Below are 27,934 nucleotides of genomic sequence, written 5' to 3' on the forward strand. Positions count from 1 at the left end.
AGGACTGTGTCTCTATTTGTTTACCACTTGGCTATTGCATATCACTTGAATAGAAGCTGGAGCTGGCATCTTCAGAGCCCAGCAGGCATTGGCTTAGTCCTATTTCTCCTTAAGGTGCCCACACACTAAAAAGATCTGCGATCTTAAGATGTGCGCATAAATTAGCCTTCAAATCTTTTGTCCGATCTGGACAAAAGATTTCAGGCAAGCGCACATCTTTACCAAAGATTTTTCTTAAGATCCCGTGTGAGTTCCTATGGATCTTTTGTTAAATCTTCTGATCTTTTGTGCAGCACGTAAGATCAGAAGATTTAGCAAAAGATCCACGGGAGCGAGCATCGGCCGATTTTCGACCGATTTTTGAGCGATTTTCGGTAAATATCTGCCGATTTATCGAAAATCGGCCCAAAAATCGTTCTAGTGTGTGAGCACCTTTAGACTTTGGATTTAAGCATATGCCGTAATGCAGTGGGGGTGGTGAGGGTGTTAAGTGCCAGTTGGGGGGAATAACACAATTATGAATTAAGTTTAAGCCATCTGGGGAACAAACCTTTTTGAAAGTCATTAGATGGGGAAGGCACAATACCTGTATTTTGTGGACTTTTATGCTTGGTCAATTAAATAAATGTCACTGCTAGAGTCAAGTTAATTTTAATTGTGGCTCCGTTTTTGAAGCCGCAGTCCCACATAACTGTTTAAAAGAAAAGTTTTAAGTCCCCTTTAACCATATACCTTATCATTTGTCCTACAATGTATTCCCTTTCCACAATCTCTCTGGAGATAAGTAGTGCTGCCAGTCACGCTTAAACTTTCATATGGGATACACTTGTGACTTCTCAGTGTGACTGTGGTTACCATGGTTGTCACTTGACACTTTACAGAACTGTAAATCATTAATAGCATCCTGAAAAAAACATATTAAGCTGTTCATTAACAAGGTGCTAGTTATAGTAATTTATTATAGCAAATGCCATTGTATTTACTGTTTTAAAGTGTATTAGGATCCATTTTATGCCACGCATACTGGCCCACTGGGATATGAACGCTAGGTTGACATGCATGAAGGTCAACATGGGGTTATTTAGACAGTCCAAAGGTTAACGTGGGGTGTTTCACTCTTTTTGGGAGCCGACGGGCAGTAATTCATGCCCTACCATCCACTAGGGCAATGATTTTCAACCTTTTTACCTTGTGGCACACTAAAAAAAAAAAAAAGTAAAATTGCCAAGGCACACCATGAGATCCCACAGAACAAAACACACTGGTCCCCACAGGTAGTAAAAATTAAAATACATGGGCCCTTTTACATGAAAAGAAGAAACCAGTAAATAACAGTTGAACTGGTGGTGGTTGTAAACTGGTTTGGGCATCTCTTGATCTGGGGGCACACTTGAGAACAGCTCAAGCTGCACAGTGGTTGAAAAACAGTGCACTAGGGTGTGGTGGGAAAATAAAATAGTGTGCTAAGCATAGAGAGGCACCGCGCATGAAGCATGGGAAGCGCAGCGGTACACTTTTTTTTTAAATTCCATGTCGACATTCGGGCAAAAAGGTAAAAAACCCATGTTGACCTTTAGTCATGTTGCCCTAATTGTCTCTCCAATAATGTGGTCTATCCAACGCTCTACTGTGCTGAATTATATGGTTTATACTTTCCACAACCAAAAGATTTTAGTGTGCAGGGTTTAACCCCTTCCTGACAGAGCTAGTTTTTGCGTTCCTGACAGAGCCATTTTTTTCAAATCTGACATGTCTCACTTAAGTGGGGATAACTTTTTTTTGCTTTTACTTATCCCAGTGATTTTGAGATTGTTTTTTCGTGACACATTGTACTTCAAATTAGTGGTAAATTTGGGTCGATACAGTCTGTGTTTTTTTGTGAAAAATACCAAAATGTCGTGAAAAAATGGAAAATTTAGCGATTTGCAAAATGTTAAATTTTCTGCTTGTGAGACAAATAATCATACCACTCAAAATAGTTAATAACTAACATAGACCATATGTCTACTTTATGTTGCCATCATTATTTCAACTTCCTTTTCATTTTTTTGGACACTAGGAGGCGTAAAATATGAATAGCAAATTCTCAAATTTTCAAGAAAATTTCAAACACTGATTTTTTTAGGGACCAGTTCAGTTCTGATGTGACTTTGAGGGACTTGTATGTGAGACACCCCCATAAATGATGCCATTTCAAAAACTGCACCCCTCACATTATTCAAAACAGCATTTTGGAAGTTTGTTAACCCTTTAGGTGTTTCACAGGAATTAAAACAAAGTGTAGGTGACATTTCAAAATTTCATTTTTTTTGCAGAGTTTCAATTTTAATACATTTTTCTAACGAATACAGTAGATTTTACTAGAGAAATGTGACTAAAAATTGATTCCCCCAATTCTTTTGTTTTCATAAATATCCTATATGTGGCCCTAGTGTGCACGGTGACCAAACCACAGGCTTCATAATAGAAGGAGCACCTACTTGATTTTGGAGCCTCCTTTTTATGAGATTATTTTTTAGGCACCATGTAGGTTTCTAGGCACCATAAGATGCTAAAAGTTAGGAACCCCCCCACAAGTGACCCCATTTTGCAAACTACACCCTTCAGGGAATTCATCTAGGGGTATAGTGTACATTTCAAACCCCCAGGGGTTTCACCAATTGTGGTACAACTGGGCAGTGAAAATAAAAAAAATTAATTTTTCATTTTCACAGCTCAGTTGTATCAAAATTGGTGAAACCCCGGGGGGTTTGAAATGTACACTATACCCCTTGATGAATTCCCTGAAGGGTGTAGTTTGCAAAATGGGGTCACTTGTGGGGGGGTTCCACTGTATGGGTGTTTCGGGGGTCATTCAACCAGAATCTGTGCTGCAAAATCCAAAAATCACTCCTTCCCTTCTGAGTCCTGCCATGCACCCAACTGGTATTTTTTGGTCACACATGAGGCATTGCCGTACTCGGGAGAAATTGGGGCACAGATTTTGGGGTGCTTTGTCTCCTTCATTCCTTGTGAAAATGAAAAATTTTGAGCCAGATCTGCATTTTTGTGTAAAAAAATGTAATTTTTTACACAAAAATGCAGTTCTGGCTCAAAATTTTTTATTTTCACAAGGAATGAAGGAGACAAAGCACCCCAAAATCTGTGCCCCAATTTCTCCCGAGTACGGCAATGCCTCACGTGTGACCAAAAAATACCAGTTGGGTGCATGGCAGGACTCAGAAGGGAAGGAGTGATTTTTGGTGGCGGAATGAATGGTGGGTGCTATGTCGCATTAGCAAGACCCCCGAAGCACCAATACAGTGGAACCCCCCCACAAGTGACCCCATTTTAGTCACCAGCTTTGGGAGGGGGGCTGGCGCTGCGGCTGGCGGGGGGGTGGGAGGGGTGCTGGCGCTGCGGCAGCCGGGTGGGTGGGAGGGAGGGGGGCTGCCGGGTGGGAGGGGGGGGGGGGGGGGGGCTGGCGATCGGTGGGGTATATACACACACACACACACACACACACACACACACACACACACACACACACACACACACACACACACACACACACACACACACACACACACACACATATATATGTGTGTATATATGTATATATATATATATTTATATATATATACATATATATACACACACATATATATATATATATATATATATATATATATATATATATATATATATATATATATATATATATATATATATATATATATGTGTGTGTGTGTGTATGTATATATATATATATATACATATATTTTCAGTGCATATATTTTATTGTACACCTTTTTCAGCAGCTTGATGCTGCTGCTGCGGGGGGGAGGGGGGAGGAGGGCAGCGCTGCGTGCGCTCCAGACGCTCCGGGGGAGCCGTTGGAGCCGCTGCTGCTGCCGGGTGAGTGCCCGGCGGGTGCGAGGGGTGGGCTGCACATCGGTGGTGATCGGTGCTGTACCTGACAGCACCGATCACCACCGATCCCTGTGTTACCGAGCGGCTTAGCCGCCGGTAACACAGGAAACGCTGTGAATGGCTGTTCAGATTTGAACAGCCAATCACAGCGATCGCCGACCGGGGGGGGCACCCCTGCCCCCCCTGGGCGGCGAGGGGGGATGTCTGCTGTCAGGGACAGCAGACATCACCTAACTGTCACTGCGTCTCTAGACGCAGTGACAGTTAGAAGTCATGACGTACATGTACGTCAAATGTCGGGAAGTACTTCCCGACCATGACGTACATGTACGTCAAATGTCGGGAAGGGGTTAAAAGTTAAATTGGTTGAAAAATTATTTGTCAACTTTTTTGAATCGCGGTGCCCAAGAGTATCAGATTTTTTTTTTTCCGCGGCACCCCTAGGCCTAAAGTTTCCTATTGAGAAATATGCGCATAAAGCTGGGTACACCACAAATAACCGTTACCCCTCAAATGTTAGAACATTAACAAATAAGACTGTTTGGATAAATTTGTTAAATTATTATTGGTTATTTATATATTGGACATTTATTCCACAACACTTTCCAGAGAATATTTGAACATTCACATCAGTCCCTGCCCTAGTGGAGCTTACAATAGCCAATAGTGATTTTATTTATTTCTAAAAACAAAATTCCACTGATGGTGTGTACACACGGTCGACATGCCGTGTGATGCGAGTCCCGATGCGATCTGATCGCATTGGGACTCGCATCGCACGGCATGAAGGAGTGAAGAGGGCAGTACCGATACCTGTCACAGGAGACAGGGGCTCAGATGGCAGGGGCAACGGCACAGGAACAGCTCCCCCCCGCCGCATACATCAGTGGCCACACCAACACCTCCGCGGTGACCCTGAAGTCTATACAGCGGACTTCCAGGTCACTGCGCATCAGCCCTGCAGCCCCAGGAGAAGCCCCTCTGGCCGCCGGAGCTATGTAAGTATAAAGGCACAAAGACTATATAGTGCAGATCTGCACTATATAGTCTTGGCTGCCCTCACTATGTCGCTGCCGATTTGCGCTCACTCGGGAGCACGCATCAGCAGCGCATCGGGCTCGCAAGCCCTACAAAGTACACAATCGGCTTGCGATATGGCTTCCGATGTGCACTATATTGGCAACATCGGAAGCCATATCGCCCCCGTGTGTACACACCATAAGACATAATTAAGTGTTTGCTTAGGCAATAGACTACATGCATGTTTTCCTTTTACAATCTGGGTATGAAAATGCATTTTTCTTTGCTAATCTTATTAATTTTGATTAGATTGTATCAATAATTCAGTATGCCATTTTTAAACAATCTTGTAGACCAAAGTGATTTGACACCCCTGTGCAGGTGAAATGGTGTGCTCCTGCAGCAGACAGATGTTTGTAAAGGGGTTCAGGAGCACTGATTATATAATTTGCTAACTAAATGATTTGCCAGAAATACTGTAGCTAACTTGGAGCGATGCTGGACTGGTATATAGAAAATGTGATAACCCAGATGGACTGGCCTGATCAGAGGCCAGGGTCCAGATTTAATGACACCCAAGTTGGCCGGAGGTGCGAGTTGCCTTTTATTTTTTTGCCAATCATTTTACAAGGTAAAAGAATACCCTGTAAATGTTTGCTGCTTTAAAAAAAATAAAAATAAAATATATATTTTTTTTTTATTAATTTGACACCTAATGGGGGAAATTTAAAAATCTCTAGTTCTTCCATTCAAGTGTTGGTCTAGTAATAATTAGACCATAAATACAGAGGTGTCCTGTCATCCTATAAATGAGTCACTGTTAATGCGAGAAAGTAATGTGCCTGCAGATGTCTATGGGTAAATGCACCTGCTTCCATAAGGAAGTACTGTATGAATCGTTTGCTGGTCGCAACTAGTAGTTTTCGGGTGCACGTAGACACTGTCGTGTTGTATACACATGCGGCATGTGGTTATGTGCAAAATGAACCTGGGCACATATGTACCAAGGGGTTACATCATTTGAACAAAGGGACTACTCATGTTCAAACAGTGGTGCCCCATACTTATGTGTATAATATTCCCTCCCCATCTATGGGAAAAAGAATGAAGGGCAGAGAGCTATAGTTTGATTACCAGACTAAGGGGTAGATGTATGAAGCAGTGATAAGGGAGGGAAGTGGCCCATTGCAACCAGTTAGCTGCTCTGTATAATTTAATATTATGCAAATGACATATGTTACTTCAGTGCTGATTGGTTGCAATGGGCCACTTCTCCTCTGGCTCATTTCTCCTCCCTTATCACTACTTCATATATCTACCCCAATAGCTGCTTATGGCTCTGTGTCCTTTGAAAGAAGAGACTCTTGTGCAATGATACGTCCCCAGGACCTACTCCACTGCCTAGGCAATTCCCGCTGTTTGCCAGTCCTGGTGGAGAGATTTTTCTCCCTGCAGACGGCGAATTATTTGTTGTGTACAGTGTTTGGCTTATGGGTCCCACTCCTCATCTACAGCAGATAGGTTCAGTTACTAATGAACAACCTATATATCCCAAAAATGTTCTGCTTATTTTGCCAGTCCACTGCTCACATTGCACACATTCATACATCTTAGATTTGCTTGGTTATTGTAAACCGACTGATGAATGTTCTGTGGCATTGATGGTGTGACCATTATTCCCTGTCCCGGATGTGTCACAGAGAGCGATGACTGTCAGTGATGCCCCAGCTCCTCACTTGGCGATTGACATTAGTAGCTGCCGTAAGTATATAGCAGCTAGGAGTATGATGTCCTCCCCAATGTAAATGTATGGCGGGTGGATGTTAATAGGCAAATTACATAATCATTTGGGAAGAAAAGGTGTTGCCTGTGTGTGGCAAAACATACATTAACATGTCTGCTTTTCAGGAAAGGTAGGATTCTTTACTTGTGTACAAACCTTTCATGGTCTGTGAGGCGCCTGTAAACATAACCCAATAAAGTGCGCCCGCACGGGCCAGTCACAGCAATGCTAATTATACTTGCACATGCATGTCTTAAGAGGCTTCTAAGTAATTCAAGAAAAAATAATGAACAGTCAATAGGTTGGCATGCGCTAGGCGACAATTGAGCCACTAAATTTGCTTGCCCTCCCCTCTGTGACGTTCCCTCAGCCTTGGTTTATGTCTTGGCTGGGAAGTGAACTGATAACCTGGAATGAATAACTGCATGAAGCAGTCTGATGGTTTCTGTGAGATGTAAGGTGGTATGCAGAGATCTATGGTAGTGACCGGTTGCCTGTCCTCAAACCTCCTATCAGTATGAGTGAGCGGAGGAGGAGAGTCTGGCTGCATTCTGTATTCTCTTGTCTTCCCATATGCTGTCATGTGGTGGGAAGTGATAAGTGTGAAAGATGAATCTCGAGTCTGGAGGGACATGTGTTCCTGTTCTGCTAAAAGAGGCTAATTGTTCTTACAAGCTGACGGCCTGTACAGGTATCTGGTCCTAGGAGAGGGGACCATGCGTGGTGGACATCTTAAAGTTGCAGGACATGTACACATATCACTGTTGCTATATATTTTGGGGACCATGCTGTGCCATGGATAGGGGTGTGCGGTTGCACAAGAGCGCAAGCTGCCCCTTAAGCTGGGTACACATATGTACAATCGTCGGGCCGTTCTTCCGATCTGCGGACGAACGGCCGTTCGATTGTATATATGTGTACGCTGTCCCGATCCCTTCGTTGCGATCGATAAACGGCCAAAAACGCTCTTGGCCGTCCACGGTCGGTCGGTCGCAGGTTCTTTGCTGCTTAATATTCTTCCGACAGGACGGCTCCATATCGAAAGAAAAGTGACATGTGTACGCACGTTCGATCGATATGCAGCCCGTTCCTGCGATCATTCCTCCCAAAAGCAGCACGCCCATGTGGGTGTTGACTAGCTGCGTCATCCCTCCATCAGCGCAGCATGTAAACAACAGGAAGTCTTCTCCCCCGTACTTTCCGCGCCATGCTGTTAAAGAATATTCGTTGTGTGTGCATTCCTTTTGAAATAAATAATCGTTGTGTGTGCATTCCTGACAGATATAGTTATAGAAGATAGATAGATAGATAGATAGATAGATAGATAGATAGATAGATAGATAGATAGATATGTGATGTTCATTGTTCTGCATAAACACTTAACATTTATTAAGAAATACTGACAAAAAATACTGTGAACACTTTGTTTATTTGGGTGGTCGGACCTGAACAGAGTATATCACATACAGGTGCTTGCATTAAGGTGTAGCAGGAACGCCCACCCACCCAAAAAACATAAAAACACATTTGAACATGGTGGTGTATGTAGTGGAAAGCGGTCCCACGGCAGCAACGCATCACATGGGAACATCCCGGCCTGCTCACATGTGATGCGTTGCTGCCGTGGGACTGCTTGCCATGACATAAGTGCCACGTGTGAAGGTTTAGCAGGAAAGCCCACCCATCCAAAAAACATGCAGTATATCAGCTGTGGTACCTGCCAAAATCTAAATGTACAAATGGACATATTTTCTCTATACAGGTGCTTGCGTTAAGGTGTAGCAGGAACGCCCACCCACCCAAAAAACATAAAAACACATTTGAACATGGTGGTGTATGTAGTGGAAAGCGGTCCCACGGCAGCAACGCATCACATGGGAACATCCCGGCCTGCTCACATGTGATGCGTTGCTGCCGTGGGACTGCTTGCCATGACATAAGTGCCACGTGTGAAGGTTTAGCAGGAAAGCCCACCCATCCAAAAAACATGCAGTATATCAGCTGTGGTACCTGCCAAAATCTAAATGTACAAATGGACATATTTTCTCTATACAGGTGCTTGCGTTAAGGTGTAGCAGGAACGCCCACCCACCCAAAAAACATAAAAACACATTTGAACATGGTGGTGTATGTAGTGGAAAGCGGTCCCACGGCAGCAACGCATCACATGGGAACATCCCGGCCTGCTCACATGTGATGCGTTGCTGCCGTGGGACTGCTTGCCATGACATAAGTGCCACGTGTGAAGGTTTAGCAGGAAAGCCCACCCATCCAAAAAACATAAAAACACATTTGAACATGGTGGTGTATGTAGTGGAAAGCGGTCCCACGGCAGCAACGCATCACATGGGAACATCCCGGCCTGCTCACATGGGATGCGTTGCTGCCGTGAGACTGCTTGCCACGACATGCACCATGCTTCTGGCCTCCAAATAAACAAGAAGGAGAAAAAAAGTTAAATAAAGTACACAAACTATTTTTTGACTTTACAATGCAAACCGTTATAAATTTTTTCGTATAAAGAGTGTACTACTGCTACGCCTTTTTGGATTTTTGAAATTTTTTGGGCTACGGTATGGACTTTCCCGCTAAGTTCTTGTAGACATTTATGGACTTGTGTCATGTTTTCTTGCATTGTGCTTTCGTCGCTGGACGTGTCAGGTGATGGTGTGTTCTTCTCCCCCTCTGCACTGACATCTGAAATCTCGATGATATCTATAATAAGTACAGATAAAGAAAGGTTTACCTTTCCACAAATGATACGTCACTATCCCATAAAGATGATTTGCAGTATACACTCACCATCTACACTGCTGGTGATCGCAATCACTTGGTGGCCCTCTGCGGTCCCTTCCATCGGCTGCGCAGCCTGGATATCATCTATAGTGACAAGGTAAAGTGACATATTACTACCCCTTGTTGTGTGTATAAAACATGTGTTCTGTTGGTGTGCTGGTACAAAACCTTACCTGTTGTACTCTCCTTCTTTATTTTTAGGTTGGAGGCCCTGTCTCTGCCTTCCTCATGTCTTCTCCTGGGATGGATTTCCTCTGAGTAAAAACAAGCAACATGTCAGCAAAACACACAAAATGTAATGGATCATGACAGTATATTAATAAAGCTACCTAGGGCATTGGACTCACTTCTTTTAATAATTCCACGAATTTTCTTGAGCTTGGCCTGCTCCTTGTGCTTCAGGTCCGACCACCGTTTTTGGAGCTGGTATTTGGACCTTCTTTTCCCAAACTTCTCCTTTATCTCCTTGCATACACGCTGCATAATAATTTCTTTTCTATAATTTGTCTTGGGGTATGTTTTTCTCGAACAATCGTAGTCCCTTCTATCCAGCATTTTGACCATCAGTTCCACCTCTGCAGATGACATGGCGGATGCGCGCGTCACTTTTTTCTCCTTGTTGTCAGCGATTTCTTTATCTGTTGTTATCAGTGCAGAATTGGAAAACAAAGGTTCTGTAGGTTCTGTACTGGCCTCCCCCATATGCGGTGGCGCCAGACCCTCCGACATGGCTCCTCGATGTCCCGTGTCTGTGTGACGCGAAGCACGTGCGTGGGGCGGAGATTCGTGTGCTCATCCAATCACTGTGTTTCAAGCCACGTTCAGCACGAAAGAATATTCCGTCGTTGCTGTTGGATTGATCGGAGCAGCGCAGCGAATTTTCCGGACTGTATCGACAATTATTTCGGTGAGTATTAACACAAAATGTGTAGTTTTCTATGACAGGGACTTCAATCTGTGGGCCATGGGTATGCTGGGGCTTGTAGTGACCGTGTATCCTATGTCCCACAGAGTTTCAACTCCTGTACTATAGCTACAGTATATCTAGTGTCCCACAGACTGAACACCTGTACATTAAATGGTTTATGGTGTAATAATATGCCTTTTTATTTTATTTTTTGGAACAGAAATTCAACCATGGCAGAAAAAAATGTCGAATTTATGAAGGACTTCATTGAGGCCTACAGGGATCAGAATTGTCTCTGGAATACCAAATCCAAAGACCATTCGAATCGGCAGAAGAGGCTATCTGCTCTGGAGGAGCTGGTGAGGGTGAGCCAGACCTACTACCCCACAGCAAATGTAGAGTGGGTCCGGACTCGGATCGCTAATATGAGGACCGTATTTAAAAAGGAACTAAATAAGGTGGAGTCCTCAAAGCGGTCTGGGGCAGGGGCAGACCAAGTCTATGTGCCCAGGCTGTGGTACTACGACCTGCTGGCCTTCACGGTGGACCAGGAGCTGCCCAGGGATTCGGTCAGCAACACTACAAGGAACCAGCCTGCCCCCTCCACCTCCGCGTGCAACCAAGAGCTTTCTGATGACACCATTTGCGGCACAGTAAGTAGACGTATTTTATTTTAAAAAATTTTTTTTAAACCAGATAAATATAACAGCAAGTACAGTATAAAAATTGTGAACATGTAAAATGAAAAGGGGGGGTATCGCCCCCTGCAACTGACCTCTCTGTTGGGCACAACAGAGAGGTCAGTTGCAGGGGGCGATACCCCCCCTTTTGGTTATACATCGTCATTTTAACCTTCTCTGTGGCCCTAATTCTGGTTCTTCTCAGTGGTGGAGGTATACTGTTATCCGCCTGAGAACACAGTGATCAATATTCAGACATCGCAAGTGCATTTACCACATTTTTTGTATTTGGAACTTTTGGTTGTCATTGGTAATCCCTGGTATCTACACTGTTGTAGTCTTTCTGGCGCGGATTATTGTAATATTTTTTGTTGTCTAAAATTAACGGAATAATATCATTCTGCCAATCCACAGCGCCAACACCAATAAAATACTGCATGTATTCATCCCTGTTAATTTAGCACGCATAGATGCATTTCTGGTGTTTAAATTAGTATTTGGTATGTCTGGTATCTAAATAATTAGTTTCCAGAGATGCCAGTCATAACGCCTCTTCAACTAGCTCACTTTCATCCATGGCAGCAACATGGTGGTGTATGGGCTGCGTTCTTCTGCGTAGATATAAAAATATATGGAAGTCTTAAAAATCGATAGTGATACATCATTGTCATCTTGTTTTGTTACAGCCATCGCTATTTGCCGAGGATGAATCTTCGGCATCGCTGGAGGTGGCATCACAGCTGCCTTCACCGGCCCTCTGCTCCACCCCCACACCAACCGCCACGACCAGCGCTGAACCGCAAACAAGCGCTCAACCTCCAGCAGAAGCGCCATCAAGAAGAGGGCGCAAAAGGCCGAGGCAGACTCCAGATGCTGCGGACGTGGCAACCACCAAGATCCTGGAGTCTGCCAACAGATTGATGACCATGGATGAGGATGATGCGGACCGGGTGGGGAGTGTATTAGCTGACAATTTGCGAAAGTTGGACCCGGCTACAAGGGTGGAGGTAGAGCGCATATTTTATGAGACGCTGTACCGGGCCCGTGTGGGGACTCTGTCCCGGCACACACGTCTCACCGATGAGACCCCTCTGCCTAGGGTTGAATTTCAACCCATCAGCCCAGCTCCTATACCCCAACAAGCGGTATTTCACCCGGTGCAATATCCGCAGTATCAACATTTACAGCCACCAACTGGGCAAAGGCAGCACCAACCGGCAACGTTGGCTAATACGCTCCCACCAGGTCCACCTGGTGGCCCCTTCCAGAGTTTATTGGAAAGTCCATCTCCCTCCCAACCACCGATGGATACAGGGGATTATGGGGTGGGACAAGTTTACCACCATATGTAAATATTTTATATAGTTTATTTAAGTGCATTATTGTTTTAAATATTTTTATGTTTAAGTATTTCTTTATTATTTATTTACTTGTTATTTATGTTATATTTTTTATAAGTTTATAAGTTAATAATTTATATAAAAATAAAAAATTCTGTAATCTAGTTGGTGTCCGTGTGAAAATATCATTTACCATGCAGGGTGACTATAGGGCACAGATATACATACGTACAAAGTACCAGGAGAAATTGGCATAGAAATAGGTGTGGTGGAGCAACTACTTGCTAGTACATAAACACCAGTACTGGGTACAGTCTGCACTCCAGGTGCCGTGGCATTGTGCCCTCCAGGAATGCCTGGCACCTGAGTACTACCACTCACTTGCCGTGATTCGGCCTCCACCTCCCCCTCCTTGCTGCAAGAAGACGCAGAGGACAACTTGTGCGGAACTGTGAGTATACAAATTTTATTGGCAAAATATGGATTATTACACACCAAAAAACAATATATTTACAATGACAAAAAGGTACATTTTTAAGCAATCATGTCATTCTGCCACTCCACAGCCCCAACACCATTGAAATAATTCAAGTACTCGTCTCTTGACAACTTTGCTTGCGTTGATGCATTTCTGGTGTTTAAATTAGTTGCCAAAGCTGTCAGACCAATAGGCTCGTCAACAACTTGGCTCTCATCCACTGTAGCCCCCAGTTGTTGTGTGTGCACCGCTTTTCTGCGCAGGTAGTTGTGCAGCACACAACAGGCCAGCACCACTTTGTCAATCTTATCTAGGCGCAGATTGATGGGACTGTGAAAAATTCTGAATTTATTACTCAGAATCCCAAACGCATTTTCAACCACTCGCCTGGCACGTGACAGGCGATAGTTAAAAATGCGTCGTTCCCTGTTCAGCGCCCTTTGTGGGTAGGGTTTAAGGACATTAGGGTGCAATGCAAAGGCCTCATCCGCCACAAAAACAAAGTTCAAACCGTGCTCATTTTCAGTCCGCTCTGGCAGATTCAGTTCATTTTTTTTCAGTTGGTCGTGGAAAAAGGTATTCTCCAGGGCTCCTCCATCTGAAACTCTACCATTTTTCCCAATGTCCACAAATACAAACTCGTATCGGGCATTAGCGATGGCCATTAGAACAATGCTGAAGAACCCCTTATAATTATAATAAAAAGATCCACTCTTTGCAGGGGGCATGATCCTGACGTGTTTGCCATCGATAGCTCCACCACAATTAGGGAAATTCCATAGATCACGGAAATCACGTGCAATATTTTGCCACTCCTCCTTGGTCGATGGAAACTGCAATATAAAAGTATATGCGTATTAATAATCTGTTTGGTTGATTTTAGACCCATCAGCCCTCCCCCATTGCAGCCTCAAAGCTATTACCCGCCTTATCAAAAAGACCCCCCACCCACTGGTGTAAAAGATTAAATCAACAGGCATTGTAAAGATATACATGTAGGGTACAGGTATGTGCACAGCTATACATATGGGGGACATGTATGTAATTTCCATATTTACCTTCATGTATTTGTCCTGAAGAACTTGGACGATGGCATCACAGGTGTCTGGTATTATCAACCCCAGCGCTTGAGATGAGATTGCGGTGGTGAATCTCAGGTCGGCAAGGGTCCTGCCTGTTGCCAGGTAACGCAGCGTTGCCACCAGTCTCTGCTCTGCAGAAATGGGCCTCCTGAAATAGGTGTCCTCTCTCTCTATTAAAGGGGTAACCAGTGTCAGCAGCTCCATAAAGGTAGCGTCATCCATACGGAGATAATTCCTGAAATCATCAGGATTGTTCTCCCGTATCTCCTTTAGCAATGGCATGTGGGAGAAGGTGTCTCTCCTCAGAAGCCAGTCTCTGGTCCAGCAGCTCCGATTCTTGGTCCTTTTTCTTTTTTTAATAGCCCGCAATCTAATGGCCATAGCAGCCAAAATGCACGCACGAGCCTTCCTTCTCCTCAAGCTCATGATTAAAAAGGCCCAAATGCACCGATAGACGAACGAACGTACGTATATCCAGTACAGCTAGCAATGATCTGAATAGTCACGGCTCTATTCACTGTACTACACGAACGATTCTTTGTTCCGTGATCACGCCTCGTTTTGGTATGCTCTTTTAAATCCAGCCCATTATGATAATGTTGTGTACATTTTTATCGTGCGAATAGCCAGAACGGGAGAGTGTGTACGGTGGTACAATCTTTTTCTTGCGATTGTTTGGACGGGAGTACATCGGACGTCGCAAGTACAATTGTACATATGTGTACGCGCAGATCGGTCGTATGTTTCGGACGGCCGAACGTGTATTCGGTCGATCGAACGGTCGCAAGAAAAATTAAATTGTACATATGTGTACCCAGCTTTAGCCCTTGTAGAAGGATCACTGCTGTAGTGCCGCCAGAGAACCATGTGGGTGCTACAAACTAGCACACGCCAGTCAGTTTTATTATACAACATGTAGAAAAAGAGGAAACTACCACTTCAAGTATAAATACAAATGAAACCGGTAAATCATACAATTTATTCACCTGGTCAGCAGGGATTAATCTGTACTGTAGCAGGAGCTGACATGCCACATAGGGAAGGGACTATACCAGGCCTGGCCAACCTGTGGCTCTCCAGATGTTGTCAAACTACAAAGCCCATCATGCCTTGCCATAGTTTTGCTACAAGGGAGTGTTAAAACTGGGGCAAGGCATGCTGAGATTTGTAGTTCACAACATCTGGAGAGCCACAGGTTGGCCTGTCCTGGACTATACCTTTCCCTTGCAATACCTTTTTGACCCCTAATCAACCCTCTGTAAAGTGTGGCGTGTATTCCACGTCCCCTCGCGGTGCTCGCCACACTTTATAAACTCAACTCCACGCCGACGTGGATAGTGGGTGTATGAAAAGGCCGGAGGACGCGTTCCGCAGCCCCTCGCGGGGCTCGTTGCGCTCGCCACGCTTTGGGGTGGTGGTGTTTTAGGAACACATTCACAAATGCACTATCATACAGCTGACACAGTAATGACGACATGTGTTAACAAAAAACTGTAATTTAGTTAAATAATTAGATTGAAGAAGCATAATTAATTATTCACATTGATTACAATAAATAATGGTAATGATAATATATGAACTTTAAATATTACAACATTAAAGAGTAAAAATCATGAAAGCAAATCACACTCAATTATCTTTAGGCAGGAGCTTAAGTGCTTGGCGTATGCGTTGGAATGGGTCATCAGCTCCCAATGTCTTTCTCCACATAAATTCCTGTATATAGGATTGCAGCTCGTGCTGTGCCTTTTTGGTGCTTATTCCACCATTTGCATGTGCCCCACAGTCTCTCCACATTCTGGGTATGAATCCCTGTGGCCGGGTCAATGAAATTATAGCGATGATTGACTTGAAAATGCTGATAACCAGCCAGTTCCAGCTGTTGAGTGCTGTACGCCCTCCTGCAGTCCGTATAAATAGTGGTGCCTGGCTCAATTTGGTCAATTTTACACTCCATCAAAGTGGTGGCATCACGTCTGGCCACCATTTTAAGGAAACAATGTCTGGTTTCCCGACATATTCCACCAAAAATCCACTGCTGTGGTAAAGTCCACCCAAAGTTACTTTTGCGCTTCATGAACAAGGTTTCATCCACCTCCACAATGTGGCCACGTCCGCCGCTGTGGCTGTGCCATAATGTCCGTGGCGCAAGCCTCCCGCATCCATCGGTTATACAAGACCGCAGTTTTATTTCGATATGTCAAGCTGCTGCCCACAATATTCAATGGAGGTGAGCTCCTGGGCCTAGGAGTAGATGAAGCGCACCAAGGTGACAAACGATAAGCGGCACCCTGGAAACCAGTGGGCCGCTCTGAGGCTCACCTTCAGCCGGCACGCTTTCACATGGCACCGCCACATACACTCCTTCACTGAGAGGCGCATTGCTTGCCCATTCGCGCAATTCTGCGTCAGCGGAAGGAGTTCATGCTGTTGGAAGAAGTGTATAGCCTCCTCCATCTGAGGCAAGCTGAAGATGTTAATCGATGGAGCCATTTGCGAAACTTGCTATAGTTCTGCGATAGTTCACTAGCAGCTCTGAGGGATGCTTCCAGTCCTGTCACAAAATCACCTCAGAATGATTCTGAGAGGATCTGACGGGGCGGGAATGGCATGAAGCGGTACTGAAATCGCATTGCATGCCACTTTAATGTGACATGCGATTTCAGTACGGTACCGTACGTACTGAAATTGGGCGCAGTGCTAGGAAACAAGTACCCATTATTATGTATAAGAAAAATTTCGATATAACCTAAAGTGCAATTTCCTATTTCATACAGACCATCATAAATGAATACAAAACTCCAAATAGCTGCAGTCCAATAAGCATCAATGATCCCAGATTCCAAAATGATGTAATATACAAAAAAGTTTCTCCTACACCCCTTCCTTAACGGGAGTTTTATGTTCCAGGGCTGAGTATTTGGAGAAAAAGACATAAAATACAATTGGTGCAATATTTCTGAGGCAACACAGTAACTTTTATTTCCTATAATGCACTCACAAGTACATGTAGATATATAGCATAATCGTTTCCACAATGGCAAATACTGCTGGGCATTCCAGGGTATAAAAACCACTTCCACCGAATGTGTAACAAACTCCAAACCAAACTCCCAATCACGGTGATATTTAATGAGGGGGTTTTGGTTGGAGGAAATATAGAAACAATTGGTGCAGTACTTCTAAATTCAAGAAGGTGTTTAATTAAATAAAAGCACTCACAAACAAGATAAAACAATACAGCATATTAGCAATCCAACATGGCATAAACTGCTGGGCTTGTAAAGACGAAGTCTTCTCACCCACAATGTTTCCAGGGAGGGATCCAAGTGCCGGCTCAAGGGCACACAAAGTGTGCGTTACTGACGTGGACTATGGGCCTTATTCTAGTTCACTCTTTCTGACAAAATCCTTCTTAGATGGACAAAATGTGCACTGCAGGGTCATTTTGTTTCTGTACAGGGAAAATACTGGCAGCTTTATTTTTACACTGCAATATACATCTCACTTTGAAGTAAAACCCCACCCAAATCTAATTCTCTCTGCACAAGTAACATCTGCCCCACCTGCAGTGCTCATGGTTTTGTCCATCTAAGAAGGATTTTGTCAGAAAAAGTAAACTAGAATAACCCCCTATATCTGCTGCTCTATTTCACGTTGAGATGGGACCTTTGAGCCGGCACTTGGATCCCACCCTGGAAACATAGTGGGTGAGAGGACTCCGTGTGTACACACAGAGAGATTTTGACTGCATGCACTGACTTAGTTAGCAAGAGATAATAAATCTCTTGGAGCATACACACAGAGATATGTGCTTACTTTCTAAGCAAACTAGTCAGATTTGCTCCGTGTGCATGCCCCTTAAAGGTGGCAATACATCAGAAAGACATTGCACCCAATCATACAATCTCAGTGGATTGTATGTAGATTGTGTACACAATCACACAATCTCCCGGCGAGGGAGATTGGAGGATTGGTACTCTGATCTGGCGTGCGTGCTGCACGTCAGATCAGTTGGGATTGGGAGCAGATTGCACGTGCTTTTTAAGTACATGCAATTTGTAGATGGCTCATACAACCAGAGTCATGTGACACTCCCTCCCTGACTAGCAGAGAAGAGAGGTACATCTTCCAGGCAGCCTGTGGCAGTGAAGATGCTGGGAGTCGCAGAAGTTTCCAAGTGTTAGACGGGCGGGCGGTTGAAGAGAGCGGTGGACGTCCTTTTGCACAATTCTGTCACTACTCTGAAAACAGTTTTTCTGAGGATTGCTGCATTCGAGCTATTTAATAATGGCATAACACAGCAGATGTGAGCAGAATGGTAGTTGCTGGCAACCTGTAAATAAAAAAAATTGGGTACTCTTTACCTAGAAGGGCGCCAACGATCAAAATCGTGGTCATCGCGGGTAAAAATCGCGGTGATCGCGGTCATCGCGGGCATCGCGGGTAAAATTGGATGGTCGCGATGACCGCGATGACCGCGATCACCGCGATTTTCCCATAGGGAACAATGTTAAAAAAGCTGATTGACCGCGATTTCACTGTTAAATGGCTCAATTGACCCGATTTGGCCATATTAACCCTGAATTAGGCCCAATTAACCCTTAAATGTCCCCCCCAATTTTTGACGCCACCCCACGATCCACGCCAACCCGAAGCGTGGCGAGCACAGCGAGCCCGCGAGGGGCGGCGGTACGCGTCCTCCGACCTTTTCATGCCCTACTATCCACGTCGGCGTGGTGTGAGAATAGAATAGTGTGGCGAGCGCGAAGCGTGGCGAGCGCAGCGAGCCCCGCGAGGGGACGCGGATACCTTCACAGGTAGACGCGTCCCCTTGCGGGCTTCACAGATGTCCGGGTCGCCACGGACACCTGTGAAGCCCGCGAGGGGACGCGTATAACTGTGAAGGTATCCGCGTCCCCTCGCGGGGCTCGCTGCGCTCGCCACGCTTCGGGCTCGGTGGCTCGCTGCGCTCGCCACACTATTCTATTCTCACACCACGCCGACGTGGATAGTAGGGCATGAAAAGGTCGGAGGACGCGTACCGCCGCCCCTCGTGGGCTCGCTGCGCTCGCCACGCTTCGGGTTGGCGTGGATCGTGGGGTGGCGTTAAAAATTTGGGGGGACATTTAAGGGTTAATGGGCTCTGTAGCCCATTTAACATTGATTCCTATGGCCAAATCGGGTGGATTGAGGCATTTAACACTAAAATCGGGTCCATCGCGGCTTTTACCATTGCTTCCTATGGGAAATCGGGAGCATCGCGTCGCGGGCATCGCGGGTACGTTTATGGCCGGCCGCGACGCGACCGACACGATTTTCATGTTTTACATTGATTTCAATGGGAAATCGCGGGCATCGCGTCGGTCGCGTCGCGGCCATACATAAATGTACCCGCGATGCCCGCGACGGGCGCCGTACTAAGTAAAGAGTACCAAAAATTGATATGTCAAACTACAAATCCCATCATGCCTTGCCATAGTTTTGCTACAAGGGAGTGTTAAAACTGGGGCAAGGCATGCTGGGATTTGTAGTTTCACAACATCTGGAGAGCCACAGGTTGGCCAGTCCTGGACTATACCTTTCCCTTGCAACACATTTTTGACCCCCTAATCAACTCTCTGTAAAGTGTGGCATGTATTCCACGTCCCCTCACGGGGCTCGATTGGTACTCCTATGCTTTTGATCCTGGTAGGCCAGCTCCCGATTTAAATGGAGCTTCAATCCTACAATAGCTAGATTGTATGACAGATTGTGAGTACACTGATTGTTTAAAAACCACCAAGGACTGCCAGTAGTTGAAGAGAAATTGGACACAATCATGATTGTAAAGGTGCGTACACACGGGGGCTGAAATCGCTGGAAATATGGTCGCAGGCGACCATATTGCCAGTGATGGGAGTGTACCCTGGCGATAAATCGCCGGGTGCACGCTCCCGTTTTCATCCCCGTTCTAATCGCTGGTCGCCGGAGCTTGCTGATGAAAAGGAGAAACTGAGCAATATATTGCTAGACATATATGGCTGAGCAATATATCTCCCCCGTGTGTACAGGGCTTAAGACCAGTGTTTCTGATGTATGGCCACATTAAGGCGCTAGGGATTGCTACTATGTGCTGTAGCCACCACAGTGGGAGAATGCCACCCTCCAAAGGTACAACAAGAAAAGAAGTGGGACCATGTGGCGCTCAAACACGTGTGAAGCAATTGACCATAAAATCAGTTTATTCACAAAATACATTTAAAGGAAAAAAACAAAAACAGAATAAAACATTAATCTATATATAATATTCATAAAAAAACACAAAATACATGTAGCATGTGCAAATATATGAATGAGCATACCGGGGGTATCACCACCAGAGGGTATCAGTTAGAATATGTACTCCACAAAACTTTCTTAATGGTGCTCTGTATGCACGCGGATTTGTGCCACCTTGATGGAGGAATTTTAATCTGTTCTCACCCAATTTAGGTGTAATTGGGAAAATGGTAATGATTTAGCTGGCAAACAGGCTCAAATCAAAACTCCATTGGAAGGGATTTTTGGGGAAGCACTAATTGGTGCTCACACAATGTTAGCTGTAAGCATGCTCAGCTCTTTTGGTTAAGGAATATATATTTTATCTATGTTTAGATAAGATAGTAATATATATTTGAGGACATGCATGATGCTGTTTTTTTTCATTTGATTAAAGTATTTAGAAACTGACAATATTACAGATAAAGTAACTGACCTCCTCCCAGAAATAACTACTGATATAATTTATTTCTGCAACCTGTTGGATATATTTTAGTTCTCCATTAAATCCCTTCCCTCCCAAGGGTACCAGAGGCTTATTGTGCTACAGTGCGTTCTGTTCTGCCATTACATAATGTTTACATGTGATGAGCACGTTAGCCCTGTAGGGGCTATAGCTGTTAGTCAGACTTGAAATATGATTAAATAATATCAAGTACTTGTGCGGTCTTGTATAATGGAGGACATTTGCATATGTTCCCTCCTCTGACTCTACTTGAAAAGCAAAACTGTGTAGCAAGAGTTTCTTGCTGTATAATGAATTGTAGTTTGACAAGGGGGAAGGTGGTCACCTGAATGTTATGACTTGTTAACATCTTAGCTGGCCATACTCTTGTCCGATTTTGTCACTTTTCACCTGATTCCGACAGATTGGACCGAGAAATCAGGGAAGTGACCATATTTTGGGCTTTCGACTTCTGATGTGTGGCTCTGTGCGCATCAGAGTTGGAGACCGGACTTGCTTGCATGTCCAACCTATGACTCGCACAGCTTGGGAATGGGATTGCATACGATATATCGCATGCAATTCTGCCACCCTGGAATATTCTTGCGGCTCAAGGGGTATCTGCTGTGGCTTCACCAGGGGAGAAGTCGTAGTAGTGTGCAGGAGAATTTAAACCTACTTAAAAAGAGCATATATTGTCTGTAACTAATTATACTTTATTTGTTTTAAACACCTTTGCATTTAAAAATATAAACCACATAGTTTGAGTAGCTCATTTATGTTTGCATGCTTAATACATAATGTACTGTGTGATAAATGTCCATATGGAAACTAACTGCATGCATTATCCAGATGTTCACTTTCATCCTCAAAGAGGCTGCACAGGAGTTTGCTTTTTGCCCATATGAAGGGAAAACTGTCTAGGCCAGGGGTTCCCAAACGCGGTCCTCAAGGCACCCCAACGGTCAAGGTTTTAGATATATCCATGGCTCAGCACAGATGATTAAATCAGACTGAGTTACTAATTAAGTCAGTTGTGGTCCAAACATGGATATACTTAATACCTGGACCGTTGGGGTGCCTTGAGGACCGCGTTTGGGAACCTATGGTCTAGGCCAGTGGTAGCCAACCCTAGCCCTCGACAGCTACCAACAGTTCACATTTTCCAGACGACCTAGCAGCTGCACAGCTGCACTCATTAATCACTGACACATTTTAAAAGATACACAGATGGAGCTAATTAGCTCACTTGTGATTCTATGAGGAGACCTGCAAAACATGCACTGTTGGTAGCTCTCGAGGACTAGGGTTGGCTACCCCAGGTCTAGGCCATTAAAGGTCTCCATTGCTCTGTTGACACTGTTCTGTGCAGTGTGAATCATGTCTGAGGCAAATTGTTGGTGACCGCAGTAGCTAGTGTATTTGGGATATAGTAAGTAACTGTATCAGAGGTTATGAGGCATATCCAGTTTCCAGAAAAACTTTATCAGCTAAACACCAGCATCAAGGAAGTATAAACTGTGTGTAAGAGATTGTTGCCAAGAATAAGAAGACACCTGCTACCAAAGTGAATTTCCATGTTCCACATTAAATTGTCATATCGCACCCAATCTCCCATCTAACACAATGTAAGATTGTAGGGGGCTGTATGCAATCGATTTTTTTTTTTTTTCGTGCACTTTTTCAGGTCTTAACCTGAGTAAACTTATAGGTAAAAAAATATATATTAATACAGCCCTCATGTGTCTTCCCAAACAGTGAAGTGGGAACTCGACAAGCATTTTAGTCATGTGTTTTCTACAGGTGCCAAACCACTATTAAACCAGCGAATACCAAGAAGCAGAGTGTCGTGTCACACTCATAAATTGTGGACTGCCAAGTGACAAAAGACTGTCATCTGGTTGGATGAATTGTCAACTGTACGTTCAGGACTGTCTGGTGCCAAGAGTGAAGCATTTGGGTGGATTGGGGATCACTTGGGCAGCCTTATGGTGTACTTGTGCATTATCACTGCGCCCATCGCACATCGGAGCCTGATTTTTTTTTTCATCGCATGCCATACACCCGATGCACAGTGGTGCGATTTAAGCCCCCTATACGATGAATTGTATAAGTACCCTAATGGGTGTTTTTAAGCACCCTAATGGGTGCTTACAATGTTAAATGCACCCCCCACGCCACCCCCAGTATGAACGTGAACCCGAAGCTGCCACACTATATAAAATAAACTCCATAGTGGATAGGGGGGGTATGAAAAGGTCAGAGGACGCGTACCGCCTCACCTCGCGGGCTCGCTGCGCTCGCCACGCTTTGGGTTAACGTTCATAGTGGGGGTCCATTTAACATTGTAAGCCCCCATTAGGGTGCTTATACAATGTATCATCGCATCTACATATACAATGCCATACAATTTTAACATTGTGTGACATCGGGGGACATCGCGGAACATCGCATCGCATACCATCGCATGCCTTATGGTCTGCGATGGGCGCCGTGATAATACACAAGTACCCCTTATGGCATAATGCCAGCCCCATTTATATCCATGCACAGTTCAGACACTGCCAGGAACTATGAAGACATTTTGTCTGACCTGGTCCATCCTATGGTGCAGAACTGGTATGTGATGCCTAGTATCAAGATAAGCAGGCAAAGATTCATACAGCTTGTGTTCGGTTGTGGTTTTCTGAGCATGTAGTCATGGGGTTTGATCCAGATCACAGCACTGCCAATAGTGCTGGGAGGGAGCTCCTGGATCTTTTAAAATCAGCCCACTGTTATGTTGCTCTAAGGTACAAAACAGCATCTTCGACCTAGGTTTGTGGCACGTGATCACTCCTATTTTGAAGTTGATGTGTTGGAAGGAGGAAGAAAGGGCAAGCGTAAGAATCTAAGAGACACCGGCCAAATTGTGATGGCAGGTCTTGTGTGGTATTCCTGGTAGGTAGTGGCTATTATCTACCTAAGGTGGTGCAAGGAAGGGCAATCTGTACACTGTTGACCAGGGCTTGTTGATGAGCGTGGGGAGCAGAGAGTAGTCTGGACTCCTTCTGTAGAAGTTACTGTAGCACAGATTGCTGAAAAAGTTATTTCTGTCTGATAGGCTGCTCAAAGTTGACCATGCTGAAATTGCCTACAATGGGCACAAGAGCTGGTGGAGGTAGTGTGATGCTATGGGCAATGTTCTGTTGGAAAACCTTGGATTCTGGCATTCATGTGGATTTTAGTTTGACATGTACCACCTGTCTAAGATTGTTCCAGACCTCCTTCAAGGAAATGGTATAATCTGATGACTTTGATCTGGTTTGAGGAACGTGACAGAGTTGAAGATGTTAACTTGACCTCTAAATGCCACAGATCTCAATCTGATCAAGCATTGGTAAAATATGCTGGGGAAAGCGGAAATAGAGCCAACGGGTCTCAATTTACAAGACTTGCTATCTGCTGCAACGTTTTTGGCATGTGAAGTCCATGCCTCTATGGATCAGCAATGTTTGGCAGAAAGAGGGGGACCTACCCAGTAGGTGTTCGCAATGTAATGGCGGATTGGTGTATATTTTTAATGTATAAAAACCACACAGGCTGTATTTTTTTTTTAATAGACTGGTTAGTGCAGAAAGTAAAGTATATACAATAAGCATCTCTCACTTGATACAGCTACATTTGGAGCCTTTTTCCCACATCAGTATGATGATCGATCAGTACCTGTTTTACTATAGTTACAGGTTTATGTATTGCACCACTGGGCTCATAGTCTCTCTTCCACCCCTAAGATGTGACATCTGTATAGGTGCTATATAAGTAAATGATTTATCTTTCATTAGATTTTTTTTTTGTGGTAAATCAGGCTGGTATTTAATTGCTTAATCAGCAGGAGATAGTATTACGTTTCTGCCAACTCCATGTGTGCCATCTCTCTGAAAGAGTCATCGTAGAAAAGGTTGCTAACTCGCCGAGTGCTGAATGGAATGAGCCATCTGTTCTGATGAGTTGTACAAATTGCAGATTTCTGTTGGAAAAGAGGATGCGCACTATTATAGACATAGAAAATGCACGCATAGTCCTGTCTTTCATTCATTTAGATGTCAGTGATTTTTCTTCTGTTTTAAATGGATCTTTATGAAATTGGCGCTAAATTCACCTAAAGCCGAATTTTTGTAGCGCTTTGTTCTATAATCCAGTTCTCTGAATGTTCAAGTGGGGTCTATTTTGGGAATGGATAAGAAATCTGCTGTGGATGACTTGTGTTTTGGGCACACTTTGCCCAAAGTGATTATAGTGTCCCAAGTTCTAAAGGTAGTGAATGCAATTAAGCAGCTGTAGAGGCATATTTATTTAGCCACGTTAACCAGCAATTCATTGTAACGCAGCCGCCTGTGTGGTGGTTTCTTCCTAATTAACATCACATTAGACACCGTAAATATCAATAGGATTTAACAGTGCTGTTTTCTCACAGCCTCAGAGCAGGTGAAAGTTTTCTGACCATCCATATTTTAAGGCAATAGCTTTGCGATGGTGACATTGTGCACAGAGCACAATAATAAGTTGCAAGATCTGAGACAGGTGGGGTGTAGGTGTTGTATGGATTGTACTGGTATTTAAAACTGGCAGCTGGGAGTTGATGAATTTTTTTGTTTTAATCTTGTTTGCATGTTTCAAATGTGTTACATTAATTTACATGCACCTTAAATGAAAGGTCCTCATACAATTCACCTGCAATTTGTGCTCTTTTCCTGCGATTGCGGTGCTCAATCACAGGAAAGAGTCCAAATTTCAGGTGAATGACAGCAGGTCCGATGCCATGCACAGTCCCGTGCGCATCGCACCGGAGCCAGCCAGTCGCTCTGGTTGCAAAAGCAACTTTTGGAGTTGGGCCTGTTTAGCTGGGATCACATTAAATATATATTGCATGCAAACGGAACGGGCGGCTCAAGGGGAATAGCTGGCGACTTCTCAGAGGAGGAAGTCGCCATAGTGTATGAGCACCTTTAAACTACAAAACTTTTATTTTGCTTGAAAATTCTTTTAAAGTTTTCACTTTTATTTATTAAAAAGTGAAGCAAAAAGTTTTAATTGAATTCACCAAATTGTTTTGCCCAGTAATAGACATCTATACTATTATGCAATATTTCTGATGCAGTTTTTGTGTACAGGGTGGACTCCTCGACTCTGACTCCTCTGTATTAATATGCAAATGTATTTGATACATTCCTTGAAGGAAAGAAAGGCAACATACATATTATTATTACTACAGAAACTAGAGGCTGGGAAGCCAACAGTCTACTGTATTGAACAGTTTAAGCAAAGGACAAACACAATGTTTGTCCGCTGGTTTGCTTGCTCGTCACCGTTCAATTCACGGACACAAGGAACGATTTTTTACCGAATCGTTACTGGCGACGAAAAATGGTGCCTGTACATCAATATGAACCAGCGTAAGGAATGGCATAGCCAAGGTAAACAAACGACCCCGCGCATGAAACAAGATCTTCATCCGCATAAAAAGATGTTGTGCGTATGGTGGGAGAGTTTGGTTGAATGAATTTTTCGAGTCTACACCAGGTGATTTCTACCAACGAGGTATTGAAAACCTTATTGAACGTTGGAAACTATAAGGGAGAATACATTTAGAAGTATTGGTGCTCCGAATTGTGCGTTGCGTGCCATATAGTAAAGCACATGAAAAGCATGCTTTTCACGGTCACTTAACGTGTTCGTTTTGTGGTTACGTGAGGCACTGCATGCATTGGTCTTTATTCTTACAGTAGAGAAGTCATTAATTATAATTTTCGGAGTCGGTGCATTGTTTGCCGACTCCGACCCCAGGTACTCGAAATTTACTCCCGACTCCTCGACTCCGACTCCACTGCCCTGCATACATACATACATACATACATACATACATACATACATACATACATACTATACATATGACCCGTCTGGCACATCTGCCACACGAATCGCATGTGTGCCTGTTTCAATGCCGCGAGAGAGCAACGCAGGTGTCAGGCTGCAGGTGAGTATGGCACCATTGGTTGTCTCTAATTGTAGGTGGAGTCTGTGTGGGTGTTTTTAGGGTGCATTGTCATTTCCTTGGTTGTACCCTGAGGACGAGCACTAGCTCGAAACACTGTCGTTGTTCACAACTTGCAATAAAGCATTAAGAAAAAAAATCGGTACTTATGTAGTATCTGGGCTGCCGATTTCTAAATCGGGTCGGATCGGGAGATCGCATCGCATCGCATGCGACCATGCGATTCGATGCGATGCGATGCGATGACCCGATTTTTCCATAGGAATCAATGTTAAAATGGACTGAGTCCATTTTAACATGGAATTCAATGGGAAAAATGGGTCCTTTTCATACCCCTACTATCCAAGTGGGCATGGAGTTGGATATAAACCTGTGGCGAGCGCAGCGAGCCACCGAGCCCGAAGCGTGGCGAGCGAAGCGAGCCCCGCGAGGGGACGAATACCGTCCCCTCGCGGGGCTCGCTTCGCTCGCCACGCTTCGGGCTCGGTGGCTCGCTACGCTCGCCACAGGTTTATATCCAACTCCATGCCCACTTGGATAGTAGGGGTATGAAAAGGACCCATTTTTCCATAGGAATCATTTTAACATTGATTCCTATGGAAAAATCGGGTCATCGCATCCGATATCGGATGCGATGCGATGCGATATCGCATCGCATCGCATCTGATTGTATGCCTTAACTTAAGGCATACAATCAAAAAATCGGCAGCCCAGATACTACATAAGTACCAAAAAATCAACTATAGCTATATATATTGAATAACCGTTTATTTTATTTCACTTTTTTTGTGGAAGCAAATAGCATGCTGTTTTATATTCTACATTATAGCACATGCTTAACACTGCAGTTTTATTTGTGAGGCTATGTTCTTATGTGCAGCGCAACTAGTTTCCATGTTCCACTGACATTTTTTACTTTCTGTTCACAATTTCCTTGTTTCTGATCATGTCTCATTTTCCTCTTCTTTTTTGTCAGATTACCACAAGGCTTTGTTTGGCACTTTGCTATCCATCTATTCATCCTTTCCCACTTCCTTCCCTCTTACTCCAGTTGTTGCAAACCTTTTTGTGTATGTCTCAGTATGACTAACCGTGTTAGTTCTACACTTGCTTTGTCACATTCAACTATCCAAGATGTAACCGGTGCACCTTTCCCT

The 27,934-nt window shown here is 44.2% G+C and overlaps 1 protein-coding gene and 1 long non-coding RNA gene across 2 annotated transcripts in view; one reads left to right on the forward strand and one right to left on the reverse strand.

Moving 5' to 3' along the window:
• The window catches only part of CUL3 (cullin 3), a 109,927-nt gene that overhangs the window by 14,820 nt on the left and 67,173 nt on the right, over positions 1 to 27,934 (forward strand). The gene's annotated exons all lie outside the window — the stretch shown is intronic.
• On the reverse strand, positions 8,126 to 11,192 carry LOC146064504 (uncharacterized). Its single transcript, XR_014471820.1, has 2 exons — positions 9,518 to 11,192; positions 8,126 to 9,430 (listed from the first exon to the last, which is right to left on the reverse strand). It is a non-coding gene; the product is annotated as an uncharacterized LOC146064504 (long non-coding RNA).

This window comes from Crinia signifera, chromosome 3 (assembly GCF_055691185.1).
Source record: "Crinia signifera chromosome 3, ASM5569118v1, whole genome shotgun sequence".
NCBI lineage: Eukaryota > Metazoa > Chordata > Amphibia > Anura > Myobatrachidae > Crinia > Crinia signifera.